The sequence below is a fragment of the Amblyomma maculatum genome, chromosome 9 (genome assembly GCF_055883805.1).
Source record: "Amblyomma maculatum isolate TAMU_Amacu chromosome 9, ASM5588380v1, whole genome shotgun sequence".
NCBI classification, from domain to species: Eukaryota; Metazoa; Arthropoda; class Arachnida; order Ixodida; family Ixodidae; genus Amblyomma; species Amblyomma maculatum.
In genome coordinates this window covers 101,320,462-101,335,929 of record NC_139352.1, presented here as the reverse complement: position 1 = coordinate 101,335,929, position 15,468 = coordinate 101,320,462, and positions in this window count along the sequence as shown.

Here is a 15,468-nt window from a genome sequence, read left to right as displayed (position 1 = left end):
CGTGTCCGAGCACCACGAGTTCCTCAGGCGGTATTTCGTCGGCTCAAGCAATGCACGTTTGTCGCCAACCTTCCTGAGCCCAAGCGCATCTGCCAGACAAGTGGCGATCGCGTTTTGAATGGTTAAACATTTAATTACGTAGCGGATTAACTTTCCTAGGTGAATTTTTTCAGTACACATGATGCGTGCAGAAAGTAAAAACAAAACGTCTACAGTTAAATATCAGGTTCTTCCTTTCTTTTTGTTTCCTGCTTCTTCAATTTCTCTCCTCTCCCGATTACATGGGCCATTCACTCTAATTATAGAATACAGAATTTATTTACAGCTTTTGTAAGAATGGGGGATTTATTCAGCAGATCAACAGGACTTGATCAGCAGGACTGAGCAGATCAGCGGCGAAAACAGCGGCAGCGAACACAGTCAAATCCAGCACGCGCAGCGATCACGATGCCACTGACTGGCATGTTCCTTGTGCACTTCTTCCTCTTCACAATTACCCGCGGGACGAAGAGGAGACATCCTGGCGACTTACGGCGTGAGCAAGATGGCAGGGTCGTAATAGGGTTTGAGGCGCTGGACGTGAACAACTTCGCGTCCGCGCCGGCGTAGATCATGGGACGGCGTAACAGGTTCCACCACATAATTAACCGGAGAGGTGCTCTCCAGAACACGGTATGGGCCATGGTATTTAGCAAGAAATTTTGAAGACAGTCCAGGGGCATTGGAAGGTATCCATAGCCACACAAGAGCGTCAGACGAGAAGTGCGGTGTTGAGTGTTGGCTGTCATTGTTGGATTTATGGCGGTACTGGGTATTAGCCGTGAATGCGCGGGCGATTTGTCGACAGTCTTCCGCATGCTGGGCTGCTTGAGACGCAGGTGTATACTCTGATATGTCTGGCTGATACGGGAGTATGGTGTCGATTGTAGCAGAGGGGTGACGGCCGTAGAGGAGAAAAAAAGGAGAGAAGCCAGTAGTAGACTGCGTTGCGGTATTGTATGCGTACGTGACATACGGAAGGACGAGGTCCCAGTTTGAGTGGTTGGAGGAGACGTACATAGAGAGCATGTCGCCAAGGGTACGATTGAAACGCTCAGTGAGGCCATTAGTCTGGATATGATAGGCGGAGGTGGTTCTATGAATAATGTTGCACTTGGTGAGCAAGGCTTTCACAACATCCCTCAAGAAAACGCGTCCTCTGTCACTGAGCAGCTCTCGAGGTGCGCCATGGCGAAGAACAAATCGCTGCAAAATGAAGGAAGCTACTTCTGACGCTGTGGCGGATGGAAGTGCGGCGGTTTCTGCATACCTCGTCAGATGATCAACGGCTACGATAGCCCAGCGGTTGCCAGCCGCAGTGTAGGGAAGCGGCCCGTACAAATCAATGCCGACGCGGTCTAAAGGAAGTGGTGGGCTGGGTAACGGCAGCAACTCTCCAGCAGAACGTTGAGGAGATGGCTTGCGAAGTTGACAGGTGAGGCATGAGCGAACGTACTTAAGTACAAAGGTGTACATGCCCCGCCAGTAGTAACGCAGCCGGAGACGAGTGTATATCTTGAAGACGCCCGCGTGACCGGATTGTGGGTCAGCGTGGAAATAGTCACGAATTTGCGAACTTAGCTGCCGGGGAATAACTAGCAACCACTTGCGGCCATCTGCGCAGTAGTTGCGGCGGTAGAGGAGGTTATCACGAATGGTGAAGTGGGAAGCATGGCGGCGGAGAGCACGCGATGGAGAAGCAGCTGTAAGATTGGAGATAAAATCGAGGATAGAGTTTATCCAAGGATCTTGCCGCTGCGCTGACGGCATGTCATTGATGTGAAGCGATGGCGGGGAATCGTCGGAAGGGGAAAGGCTCGCGACCTCAGCTGTAAGGCGGCAGCGGGAAAGTGCATCGGCATCGTGATGTTTGCGGCCAGAGCGGTAAACAACGCGGACATCATATTCCTGAAGGCGAAGAGCCCATCTTGCCAGTCTGCCGGACGGGTCTTTCAGTGAGGAAAGCCAGCAAAGCGCATGGTGGTCTGTGAAGAGGAAGAAGTGCACAAGGAACATGCCAGTCAGTGGCATCGTGATCGCTGCGCGTGCTGGATCTGACTGTGTTCGCCGCTGATCTGCTCAGTCCTGCTGATCAAGTCCTGTTGATCTGCTGAATAAACCACCCATTCTTACATTTCCATGTTTTCCGCGTCCCATTTGTTGTAAACGCTCACTCGTTCATAGGATGTGAGCCAGTCCTCGACATCGTGGCCGCCAGTGCCGCTGAAGATGGCGGGGTCTCGCTGGCGGAGGGAGCCGGGACAGATGATGGCCGAGCCAACTTGTACGGCTTGGTGGTTGACGTCCTCATGCATCGCAGGAGGTGGTAATGTACGGCTGCGGAGTTCCAGGGCGAGATGATAGATCTCGACCGGCACCTCCACCAAATGTAAGAATGGGGGATTTATTCAGCAGATCAACAGGACTTGATCACCAGGACTGAGCAGATCAGCGGCGAAAACAGCGGCAGCGAACACAGTCAGATCCAGCACACGCAGCGATCACGATGCCACTGACTGGCATGTTCCTTGTGCACTTCTTCCTCTTCACACTTTATATACATTGTAGCGCTACTTCGCTTCTGTCAGGGTGCGGCCTCTCGACTGGGCACCCGAAACCAGTCTCTCTCTTTCCACGTCGCTCGGACTTTTCAGAGCTTCTCCCCCTCTCCGAGTTTTCCTCTTTCCCCTGTCTTCCGGGGTCATGGTAGCAGCAGTTGCAAGCTCCCGTCGAATTCCTGGAAAATCACTCGCTGACATGGCTGGGGGTGGTTGAGGGAGGATTAGGTGTCCTCTAAGGAGCGGCGTTTTTCTACGGCCGACATCGATGGCTGTCCGTGCTGCGGCAGCCCGCAGACCTCCTCTCAAGTTCGGACCATTCCAAGAGAGGCGTTAGCCACGGCCGCTTCGTTTGCTCGCACGCACGCATGCACGCAAGCACGCTCAAACACACGCGCAAACGCAAACGAATACACATACACACACACGTCGCAGTCTTTCCAGCCATTCGGTTGTTCTGCCCGCGATCAGGGCGCTTCAAACGTCCACTTAGCAGTCTAGACGTGGCAGCTCTTTTATTCATTAATTTTTCTAGCGTAATCTAGGCCCAAGGCCTTATTCTGTAAATAAATTAATAATCGCAGGCGTTAATGGATCTGTCTACCTTGCACCTCTGTCTACTTTCTTGAAGATCCCTTTCTGGTACCAGAGTGCGTGGTTTGAGTAAATAATAACGATAAATCTTGGTGATTGTTTAGCAGTTGGTGTAGCTGCCAAGTATTTATTTATTCTATGAAGCATGAAGGCCTCATGAATAGCCTGCGAAAGTGCATGTCAGAACATAACGCAAAGCTTGCGATTAGAAATAGTTGTGGAATTCGAACTGAGTTTTTGGATTTGGCGTAATTTTTTTTAAAGAACTCGTTTGTAGAGTACGGAAAAGGCTTATATTCAAAACTCTAGTGTCCGTATTGTTCCTAAGTTTGTCCCCGTGCTAAGCGATATTTCGCAAACCGAGTAGGCAGACCGATTGCCAATAACTTCCATGGTTTAGGAAAGAATACCTTTCGGTATGTAGATGATTGTCTTTATCGTCTACAAATCATGAGACAGATTAAGGCATGTGAACGCCAAATACAAGGCCTTGAAATCTTTGCGAGTTGGCTTTCCCCTGCCGCCTTTATTAAACAGCCTCCACAATAGTGTATATGCCGAATATGCAAATCATTTGTTTATGGTCTGATGAATAATAGACGATTTAGGCGATGATGCATGATGCAATGATGGAATTTTTCTCATTAGGGAAAATTTAATTTCATCTGCTTATCGATTTTGACGGCTTTCGATTTCAGCCTATAAGTAGGCCCCCAAGGTCATAAGAATTCGCATTTGTAATTATTATGAAGTTTTTTATTACCAAACTTTGTTTCGTACCTGATGCTCGTCTTCCTGTACAATTATCGTGCGCTGATAGTACGAAAATATCCTTGCCACTTTTAGTGTGACAGTTTTCCTTAGCTGCTTCCTCAAAGATAAGCGACGATCTGCGCGGGAAACGCGCACTGTCAACAGCCGCACAAACTTATCTCGCGACACCCACAAAGTCGAGCTCTGTCATCAGCAGCTCAGAAAGCACGGATCTGGCAACAATTTATTAACCCACAAACTTGAGCGCTGGATTAACACGAACGCAATCTGCCGGGCTAGTTGGTTACGATCAAATTGTATGGGCAGCTCGCACACAATCAGGAATAAAGGAGATAAGTGCGCACATAAGTGCAGGTTTCAGATTTCTTGAAATAAAGTTCAAAGTTCAGCGCTCTGACCTACCTCCTTCTTTTCCTCTTTTCTTTATTGTGTACGCGCTGCTGATACAGATCAAGCGCAGGAATCGCAGCATGAGACGATGTCATGTAGTTTTTTAATCCTTTTCGTGTTTCGTTTTTGACAACACGGGATATTGCCGCGAAACCTTCAAAACAGTATTTGTTATTTTTTAACAACCGCAGGCTTACAGGCTTATCACTCTGATTATGGACCGCGTATCACTTTCGTAATCTTTGTTTGTTAATGCTCGATGTCGCGAGTCACACCTTTATCAGTTTTGTCGCAGCGAAAGATGCACCGAAATCTGTCTCGAAGGTTCCGGCCACTCGGGTGTCTTTCCACGATGTTCCAGCCCGTGCTCGTAGCTATTTGCGACGTTATCTAGATTGTTCTGTGCAGCCTTTAAATTGAGCGTTGACGAGTGTGAAGGGCATTCTTTGTCCGACGACCGACGAGCACGCTTGTTGCTATCGCCGCCGCCGAGTTGCTTAGTTCTTTTGCGGGCGCAAGTCAGCCCCAGTAAAGAGTTATTTCAGTACCATCACGCCTGTGTTTTCTTTGGCGTGTACGGCCTTGTCGCAACTACGTGACATCTGGTGGAGGTGCTGCCTTTGATCCTTCAAGCGAAGACCCAAGCCGTGTTCCTGTCGCCCTGGAAGACCAGCCTACAGGTCACCGAGCCAGCCGCCGACTTCAAGGCCTACAGCCAGAGCACGGTCTGCTACCTGACCCCATTCAATTTCGGAAGACATCGACGTGGACAATGGCCCAGCCTACAGCACCGGTTGTTTTCCTTCAACCCCGTGAGCCCCCCTGCTTCCATGCCCGACCGGACGAAGATGCAGAAGACTGGATGGACCTTTTAGGCCGTGTTGCAGAATTCAATGGCTGGGACGACGCCGCGAAACTGAGGCAAGTCTACTTTGTTCTTCAAGGACATGCGCGAGTTTGGTTCGAAAATCATGAGGCAGCTATGAAGGATTGGGAGTTTTTCAAGGAAGCGTTTTTGACTGCCTTTTCAAGCATCGTCCGAAAGGAAAGAGCCCAGGCCCTCCTTCAGTCAAGACTGCAACTTCCTAACGAGCCTGTCCTGGCGTACATTGAGGAGATGAAGCGCCTCTTTCGCCGCGCCGACCCGAACATGACCGAAAGTGAGAGAGTCAAATTTTTAAGGCGAGGCGTTAAAGAATCGCTTTTAGCAAGTCTTGTCCGAAATCCGCCAAAAACCATGGCGGAATTTGAAACAGAGGCGTCTACTATCGGGAAGACGTTGGCCACCCGGGTACGCTACTACGAGCGACCACTTCAGCCAGACTGCTCAACCCAATACCCCGGCGCATCTGCAAGCGGAGAGAATCTTCGGGGACCTCATCCGGGAGATCATGCGAGAGGAGCTCCGTCGAATGCAGCCATCATCGCAACAACCCCAGGTGGCGACGCTCGCGGACGTCGTCCGTGAAGACGTCCAGCAGGCGCTCGGCGTTCCTAAAGCGGTGGCGGCGACAGTTCCAGCACAAGAGGCAACAGCGATGAACTACGCTGGTGCATTACGTCGCCCTGCGCCCCGACGTGATGACTTTCCGAGCCCTCACCGTTACCGCCCTGTTCCTGAAAACCGCCCCTCGGCCCCCGCCCGCCAAGCCTACCAACGACCCCCAAGCCCCAGAAAGTGCGACGCCTGGAGGACAGCAAACAACCGACCGCTCTGCTTCCATTGTGGTGAAGCAGGACACATCCTCCGTCACTGCCCGTACAGGCGTATCGGCCTCCGTGGTTTCGCTGTCAACGCCCCACGACCCCGTCCTGGCGAGCGACCACAGGAAATCAACGACTTCCTGCGCAGCAGTGAGCACTCATCGCCAAGGCGTCTGTCACGCTCCCCATCGCCGAACAATGCCCGATTTGCGTCGCCGGGCCGCAGTTACGTGCAAGGACGGTCTCCTAGCCCCCGTAGGGGAAAATAAAGGCAGCAACCTCTGGAGGTGAGGTTGCTCAACGGCGAAAAGACGAAGATCCTCCGCCGCCGACGACCACTAACGACGGCGCAACCATTTCATCGCCGCTCCACACGACGACAACACGATCAGAGTGCAAGCCGACACCGCCGCCCAGCGATGTAACAACGGTATGCCCCGGCCATGACCTGAAGAAACAACGGAGCCGAGATCGAACACCAAGGCCCACGTGCAATGAGAGGACGCGAACAAGTGACCTTGAAGTTGATGTCGACGGCAGCAGAGTCACTGCCCTAGTAGACACCGGAGCTGACTATTCAGTCATCAGTGGACCGTTAGCCTCTCAGCTCAGAAAAGTTACCACCGCTTGGGATGGCCCGCTGATTCGCACCGCAGGTGGCAACCTGATTACTCCATCGGGACGATGCACTGCAAGAATAAACGTAAATGGGCGTACTTACCCCACCAGCTTTGTGGTCTTGCAGCAGTGCTCCCGCGACGTGATTTTAGGAATGGACTTCCTAAATGAAAATAGGGCTATCATCGACCTCCGATCCAAGCTCATCAAGCTCTCTGCAGAAAACGCCATACCTGCTACGACGACTTCGACGCAACACGTCGCTCTAAACGTCCTCGACGGAGAATTGACCGTGCCGCCCCGATCAAGCTTCGCCGTCCGCGTAGGTAGCACAGACATCGAAACCGCTGAAGGCATCGTCGAAGGAAATATCCAATTGCACTTGGAACGAGGTATCGGCATCGCAAGAGGCATCGCGACATTCCGGAGAGGACAAGCTCAGGTGCTGGTAACAAACTTCACTGAAGGATACCGGCATCTCAACAAGGGCACGACCATCGCTTTTCTCCACGAATTAGCGGACCTCAAAGACGTATTCGCCCTCCACGACCAAGCATTGGAAGACACACCGGACCAATTCCGTCAGCCCACATTTGACATCAACCCAGTACTGACCCACAGCAGGAAAAACCAGATTCGCAGTCTTCTTCGAAACTACAGGGAGTGCTTCTCGTCATCATCGAAGGTACGACAAACACCACTGGCCAAGCACCGCATTATAACGGACAAACACGACCGACCTCTGCGCCAAAGCCCTTATCGTGTATCTCCGCGAGAACGGCAGGCCATTCGCGATCAAGTTGAGGAGATGCTGCGTGATGACGTAATCCAGCCATCGAACAGCCCCTGGGCGGCACCAGTCGTTTTAGTCAAGAAGACTAGCACACTTCGCTTCTGCGTTGATTACCGCCGCTTGAATAGTATAACGAAGAAAGATGTCCACCCGCTTCCCCGCATCGACGACACTCTCGACCGGCTCTGCAATGCAAGGTACTTCTCATCGATGGACATGAAGAGCGGATATTGGCAAATTGAGGTCGACAAAAGAGATCGCGAGAAGACCGCATTCATCACACCGGACGGCCTTTATGAGGTCAAGGTGATGCCATTTGGCCGCTGCTCCGCACCAGCCACGTTTCAATGAGTAATGGACACAGTCCTGGCAGGCTTGAAGTGGCAAATTTGTTTGGTATATTTGGACGACGTTGTTGTCTTCTCGTCAAACTTTGAAGACCACCTAAAACGACTACAGACAGTACTGGAAGCCATCAAGTCACCGGGACTAATGCTAAAAGCAGAGAAGTGTCACTTCGTCTACGAAGAACTCCGGTTCCTAGGTCACATCGTTAGCAAGGACGGTATTCGCCCAGACCCGGAGAAAACAGCTGCAATCGCACAATTCCCACCGCCTGCCGAAAAGAATGCTGTGCGCCGATTCCTTGGGATGTGCGCTTATTATCGACGATTTTTCAGAAACTTTTCGCGGATCGCCAAACCGTTGACGCAGCTTACAAAAGCTGACGTACCTTTTAAATGGGAAGCGCCACAAGGAAAAGCCTTCGACGAACTTAAGCGCCGCCTGCAATGCGCTCATGTACTTGGCCACTTTGATGAAAACGCCGAGACCGAAATTCACACCGACGCGAGCAGTGTGGGCCTAGGAGCCGTTCTCGTCCAGAAGAGTGCCGGACAGGAGAAAGTAATCGCCTACGCAAGCAGGTCCCTCCCAAAAGCCGAAGTCAATTCGACCGACGACAAGATTCGACAAGACTCGACGACCGAGGAGTGCCTTGCAATCATCTGGGCCACTTCTAAGTTTCGTCCATACTTATACGGCCGACCATTCAAGGTGGTAAGCGACCATCACGCGCTCTGCTGGCTGGCTAATTTGAAAGATTCTTCAGGCCGCCTTGCCAGATGGAGCCTACGACTTCAAGAATTTGACATGACTGTAGTCTATAAGTCGGGCCGGAAGCATTCCGACGCAGACTGCTTATCCCGCACTTCCGTCGATGTTCCCCCGAAGGATGATGACGACGAAGCCTTTTTGGGACCGGTAAGCGCCAGCAGTTTCGCAGAACAACAGCGATCAGACCCTGAGCTGAAAGCGTTAGCCGAATACTTGGAAGGAAAGACCGCTTCCCCTCCTGGTGTGTTCAGGCGACATTTATCATCCTTCACGTTAAGCAATGGCCTCCTCGTGAAAAACTTCGCACCCAACAAGACCGCGCAGATTCTCGTAGTGCCTAAAACCCTTCGGCAAGAAATTCTGCAGGCGTTGCACGATGAGCCCACAGCAGGCCACCTCGGATTTGCGCGCACGTTGCGTCGAATCCAGGAGAAGTACTACTGGCCGCGACTGCCTGCCGAAGTTGCTCACTACGTGAAGACGTGTCGTGAGTGCCAACGACGCAAGACGCCGCCGATTAGACCAGCAGGACTACTAAAGCCGATTCCGCCCCCTAATCTGCCATTTCAACAAATTGGAATGGATCTCCTCGGCCCCTTTCCATCTTCGTCTATGGGTAACAAGTGGATCATCGTGGACACTGACTACCTTACCCGTTACGCCGAAGCAAGAGCACTACCAAATGGTACCGCGGCAGAAGTCGCCAAATTTTTTGTCGAACAAAATCTCTTGGGACACGGCGCCCCAGAAGTGCTCATCACGGACAGGGGAACGGCGCTTACGGCAGAGTTGACGTAAGCCATCCTGGAATACAGTCACACAAGCCATCGACGAACAACTGCGTACCATCTCCAGACTAATGGCCTTACGGAGCGCCTGAACAAAACGATCGCGGACATGATCGCTATATAAATACATCGACGCTGAACACAAGACCTGGGACGCCATCTTGCCGTACGTGATCTTCGCGTATAATACGGCAGTCCAGGAGACAACCAGAGCGACCCCGTTTAAGCTTGTGTACGGCAGGGAGCCCACGACGACGTTCGACGCAATGCTACCACACGTATCCAGTGAAGACAACCTTGACGTCGCCGCCTACCTGCAGCGTGCAGAGGAAGCCCGACGACTCGCACGACTGCGTATTAAAGACCAACAGCGCACCGACAGCCGATGATACAATTTACGACGACGCCACGCAGAGTACAATCCAGGAGACCAAGTGTGGGTTTGGACACCAATTCGCCGTCGCGGATTAAGTGAAAAGTTGTTGCGTCGATACTTTGGGCCATACAAAATCCTTCGCCGCGTCGGACCACTGGACTATGAATTCATTCCCGACGGAACGTCAGCATCACAACGGCGACGCGCACGCCCAGAAATTGTTCATATTGTACGACTGAAGCCATATTACGCGCGTTAAAGAATCTGTGGTGTTTAAACTTTGCAGTGTTTATGTTTAAGTTTCTTTGTTTTGGAACATCGAGGCGATGTTTTTTTAAGGGGGGAGTAATGCCGCGAAACCTTCAAAACAGTATTTGTTGTTTAACAGCCGCCGGCTTACAGGCTTATCACTCTGATTCTGGACCGCGTATCAGTTCCGTAAACTTTGTTTGTTAATTCTCGATGTCGCGAGTCACACCTTTATCAGTTTTGTCGTAGCGAAAGATGCACCGAGATCTGTCTCGAAGGTTCCGGCCACTCGGGTGTCTTTCCACAATGTTCCAGCCCGTGCTGGTAGCTGTTTGCGACGTTATCTAGATTTGTCTGTGCAGCCTTTAAATTGAGCGTTGACGAGTGTGACGGGCATTCTTTGTCCTACGACCGACGAGCACGTTTGTTGCTTTCGCCGCCACCGAGTTGCTCAGTTCTTTTGCGGGCGCAAGTCAGCCCCAATAAAGTTATTTCAGTACCATCACGCCTGTGTTTTCTTTTGGCGTGTACGGCCTTGTCGCGACTACGTGACAATATCCTAAGGCTACCTCAACGGTACAACCTGGAAATGTTTTCGTTTATAGTGTTTGATTACTTTCTTGCTATTCGGAAATTAAATTGCACAGGATCTTTCCATGAAAACACTTCCCAGGCATCAAAAGCGACCTCCGTTATTTTTCTCAATTCATTTCGGTGCATTGGCATTGCCCAAAAGACTTTTGTTAGAGTTTTTTAATCGCGACATATTGCGACGGAAATACTACTGTAGGTTCTTGTAAGGAGGACGAATTGGCATCAAAAATAAATGAGTTTAATATGTGCAAATTAAGCTGAGAATAAGACTGGGATGGAGTGCATTTGGCAAGCACTCCAATATTATGACTAGCAGCTTAGCAGTATCGCTCAAGAGGAAGGTATTTAACAGTGGCATCTTACCTGTACTTACCTGTGCACTCTTAAAAAAAAGGTTGGTGAATTCACTAAGTAACTACTAACCTTTTACTTGTCCCATAGATCACTACCTTCTTAGTAACTCGAGGTAGTAAAATTACAGCTAGTGAAATTTACTACCCCAGGAATTTAGTGAACAGTACTAGCGCCAGTTAGTAGTAGGTTAGTGAGCACCAACACCTTCGTGCATTATAGTTTGCCTTTGAAGGGTAGTGGAATATGCTACCTTCTAGGTAGTACGCAGTACTACCGCACCTAGAGATTCGTACTACATAGGTCGTAGTACTTATCACATGTACCTAGTTCTTATTATGGGTTACTATTGAAAAGGTAGTATAATGTGCAACCTTTTCTGTAGTATAAAATACAACATGGCCTAGACGTTCTCACTACATAGCTCCTAGTGCTTACTGCGGCAGAAACCTAGTATCAATTGCTACCTGTATGGAGCTAATATATGCATCGATAGGTAAATTCGTTCTGAAAATATTGAATATCTTAACAAAGATTTGGTAATTAAAATTAATTGTAATATTCGTAATATGGTGGTCAGTTGTCATCGGCTTCAAGTAGGCGCAACATTGAGCTGATCTACAAACAAGATGTAAACTAATTTTACCTTGTTCGCACCAGTCTTCAAGCAATGATGACGACAATATTTCCGGACAACAAATACTCACTTTATTCGTATTTAAAGGCAGTGTGGCTATGCCCTTTTCAATGGCAGAAATCGCCCTGAGAGCTAATGGGCATAGTGGCGATGAGCTTCTTAGGCTGCATAAATACTCTAGCACTGCGCAAACGTTTTCGTTGCGCGTTGAATGCCTGACATTAAGTATCCAGTAGCTCTCAATGGCAGGCGTGAGTGCCACGATGACGTCCAGCATTCGACCTTGATATCTTTAAACCCAGCATATATTGCGTCAGCGTCATCAGGGTTCATCCGGACGCGCTCCAATGCTGGGTAGATGTCCTAAAATGCAACATTGAAAGTAATGAAATTAGAAGGCATAAATGAATTTATAGCAAATTTATACTTACTGGCCTCACCCAGAAATGTGGCTTTCAATTCTTTTACAACCATGCAGAGGCAAAAGTTCCGCCATTCAGTAACAAAGTGATCTGCAGGTCTCACAGAATTGACATAAAAGGGAGCAATAAAGACTTAGAATTGATTTTCTTTTTTTTCACATCAGTGCATATGCTGACGACATCTGCATCTGGGCCTCTGGTTCGACGCGCCCACAACTACGTGCGAGACTGCAACGAGCTGTGTCATCAACATCGATGTACTTACGGCGTCAAGGTTTATTTTTAGCGGCAGAAAAGTGTGCAGTGATAGCGTTTACGGGAAAATGTGTCAGCCGCTACCCGATTACCCTTCATGGAGTCGTAATACCATACGTCTCCAGGCACAGATTCCTGGGAGTAATTATTGACCACCGACTATCTTGGTCGAAACATATTGCTATGGTGAAGAAGAGGCTAATTAATTTTTGCCATGTACTTCGTTACATAGCTGGCATCAAATGGGGTCCAACTGAGCGCTCCTTAATACGGCTTTACGAGGCTCTGTTTGTTGGCTACATCCGGTACAGTCTCCCAGTACTTTCTAGTATGAGCATTTCCTGCTTGCGGACTTTAGAGAGCGTGCAAGCGCAGGCATTGAAAATATGTCTTGGACTGCCCAGATGCACCTCTAACAAAGGCACAATTGAAGAGGCACACGCTCGCCCAATGTCCATATACTTGTCACACGAACCACTTCGTGTATATTTACGAGCACTTACAAGACACCGTTTTCACCCACTCAGCAAGATTCTGGATGAGAGGCCGGACTGCAGTTTTACAACTGCACTCCGCTGCCATCAGTCGCAAGTACCGACAGGATATGCCCTCCCATATCGTCCCACCCAACCACCATGGACGATGGATAAACCTTTGGTGCACCTTCGTGTTCCCGGAATACTAAAAAAATCTATGGTACCAATTAGTGGACTCAAACAACTTACTCTGGCACACATCTGGTCAGAATATCCCAGTTATATTCACGTATACACCGATGGATCTGTGTCAGCACAGGCATCCGCTGCAGCTGTGGTCATACCAGCTCAGAAAACGACTCTGCATTTCCTTTTGGGACATAACTCTACATCAACCGCTGCTGAACTTGTAGCCATTCGGGAATCTATTCGCTATATATGTGGGGAACCACCTCAAAAATGGTGTATATTCACGAACTCGAAGACTGCATTACAAATTTTGGAAAACTTATTACGCCACACTGCCTATCAGTCCCTGGCACTAAACATTACGGAGCTCATCACATCTGCCCAGCTGCAAGGCCACATGATAATGTTTCAATGGATTCCTGCCCACTGCGGCCTCCATGGGAATGAGCAGGCCGATGTTGAAGCGAAAAGCGCTCTCATCAATGGCTTCCAAACAGCTGTGCCTTTTTCAAGAGCGGATACGACGTGTCTTCTAAAGAGTTGTATGAATATTGCTACAGCGACTTACTGGGCTCAACCAGACGCCCGACACATGCGTCTAAGAAAGCTTAATCGAACATTTAAATTTACTGTTCCGCGTGATATTCCGCGTCATCAGGCATGCTTGATACATCGACTTCGTTTAAACGTGGCTTTCACGCGCAAGTACTTACATTTAATTGGACAGATGGACTCACCGGAATGTTTAACTTGTGGCATCCCAGAGACTGTGGACCATGTATTATTGGTGTGCCCAGAGTATGCGAACGAAAGAAATGTGCTAGCTGCTTCCTTGAAGCATTTAGACAAGAGGCCTCTGTCGGAGGAACTGCTGCTGGCCGCTTGGCAGGACAAGGGGAAGGGCATCCAGGCAGTGCGCGCTCTTTGCCGTTATTTGAGCGCCAGTGGACTTGATTCACGTTTGTAAAGCAAGCTGCTGTGTCTGTATATATATTTCATATGCCTTCTCCCACATCGTCACCCATCATGACCTTCTTTCTTCTCTCCTTCCCCTTCCCCAGTGCAGAGTAGCAGGCCAGATTTGAATTATTCGGGCCAACCTCTCTGCCTTTTCCTATCAATAAATCCATCTATCTATCTTTCTTTTTTTTTTTCAAATAATGAAGTCCGCAGTTTATTGAACACGCCTAAATTCCACAGAAAATTATTACCTTTATTTCATATATTCCGGTGCTTTCAGATTTACAGGCTGTTTTGTTTTTGCTAAACACAAAGCAACATTCATAGAATTATGATACCACACACAGATAAAAATTTTGGGATGAGTATTTTATACAATCATTTCCAGAAAATAAAAGATTTACAGCGCTAATAAATACACACACATAGGACAGGCACTGAATATATATATTTTTTTCGAAACACCACAATGAAACTTCTTTGAAAAAAGAATTCTATATGCAGTTCAAAAAATTGCTACACCTTGTCGTGAATTGGAAATGATTTAGTCAAGTAAAAGCAATTGCTAGGCTAGTTGGTTCATTTCACAAAATGAAATTTAAAAAAATAAATATAGATACGCAGATATAAATTTTGGGGTGGATATTTTATAGAATAATTTCCAAAAAAGGAGAGATTCACAGCGCTAACAAATAGACATTCAAAAATACACACACACAAGAAAGGCGCTGACTCCATCTTCTGTTTCGAAAGGACACCAAAGTGAAACTTCTTAAAAAAAGAAAAGATCCGTATGCAGTTCAAAAGCTTGCTACAACCTTGTCGCAAACTGGAAATGATTTAGTCAAGTAACACCAGATGCTAAGCTAGTAAGTGCCTTTCACCAAAACGAAGCTTCTTCAAAAAGATAGATATAAACACACAGATATAAATTTTGGGATGGATATTTTATACAATCATTTCCAGAAGGGGAAAGTTCACAGCGCTAAAAGATAGACACTCACAACTAGACACACACAGGACAGGCGCTGACTCCGAACTTCTTAAAAAAAAAACAAAACAAAAAAAAAACATGCGTTTCATTTTGCTGTCGTACCGAAAAAAAAAAAATTGGAGTCTGCGCCTATTCTATGTGTGTCTATTTATGAGTGCGTACTTTCTTTCCTTTTCTGTGAAATGCTCCAACTAGCCCAGCAATTGGTTTCACTTGACTAAATCATTTCCAGTTTGTGACAAGGCTGTAGGAATATTTTGGGCTGCGTACAGATTACAGAAACATATTTCTAAAGACGCGCGTAGCTCGAGCAGATGCACTAGGATCCAATAATTGTATACAAAGCAAAACAGAGAAACTCAGCTCATGCGGTCCTGAAGTAAGTTTGTGACCAAGTTATATGTTCCCGACAAATAACAAAAATGTGAGCAAAAGTTTGAATTTACTTCCAACCTACAGCTTGCTACAAAAATTTCGGGACTGCGAGTGCCAAAAAATAACAAAAATGTCCACAAGGTTTGGGTTTACTACAAACCTACAAATTACTACAAAAACACAATAGAACTGCGATGTAATCAGGTGCAAAAAAAC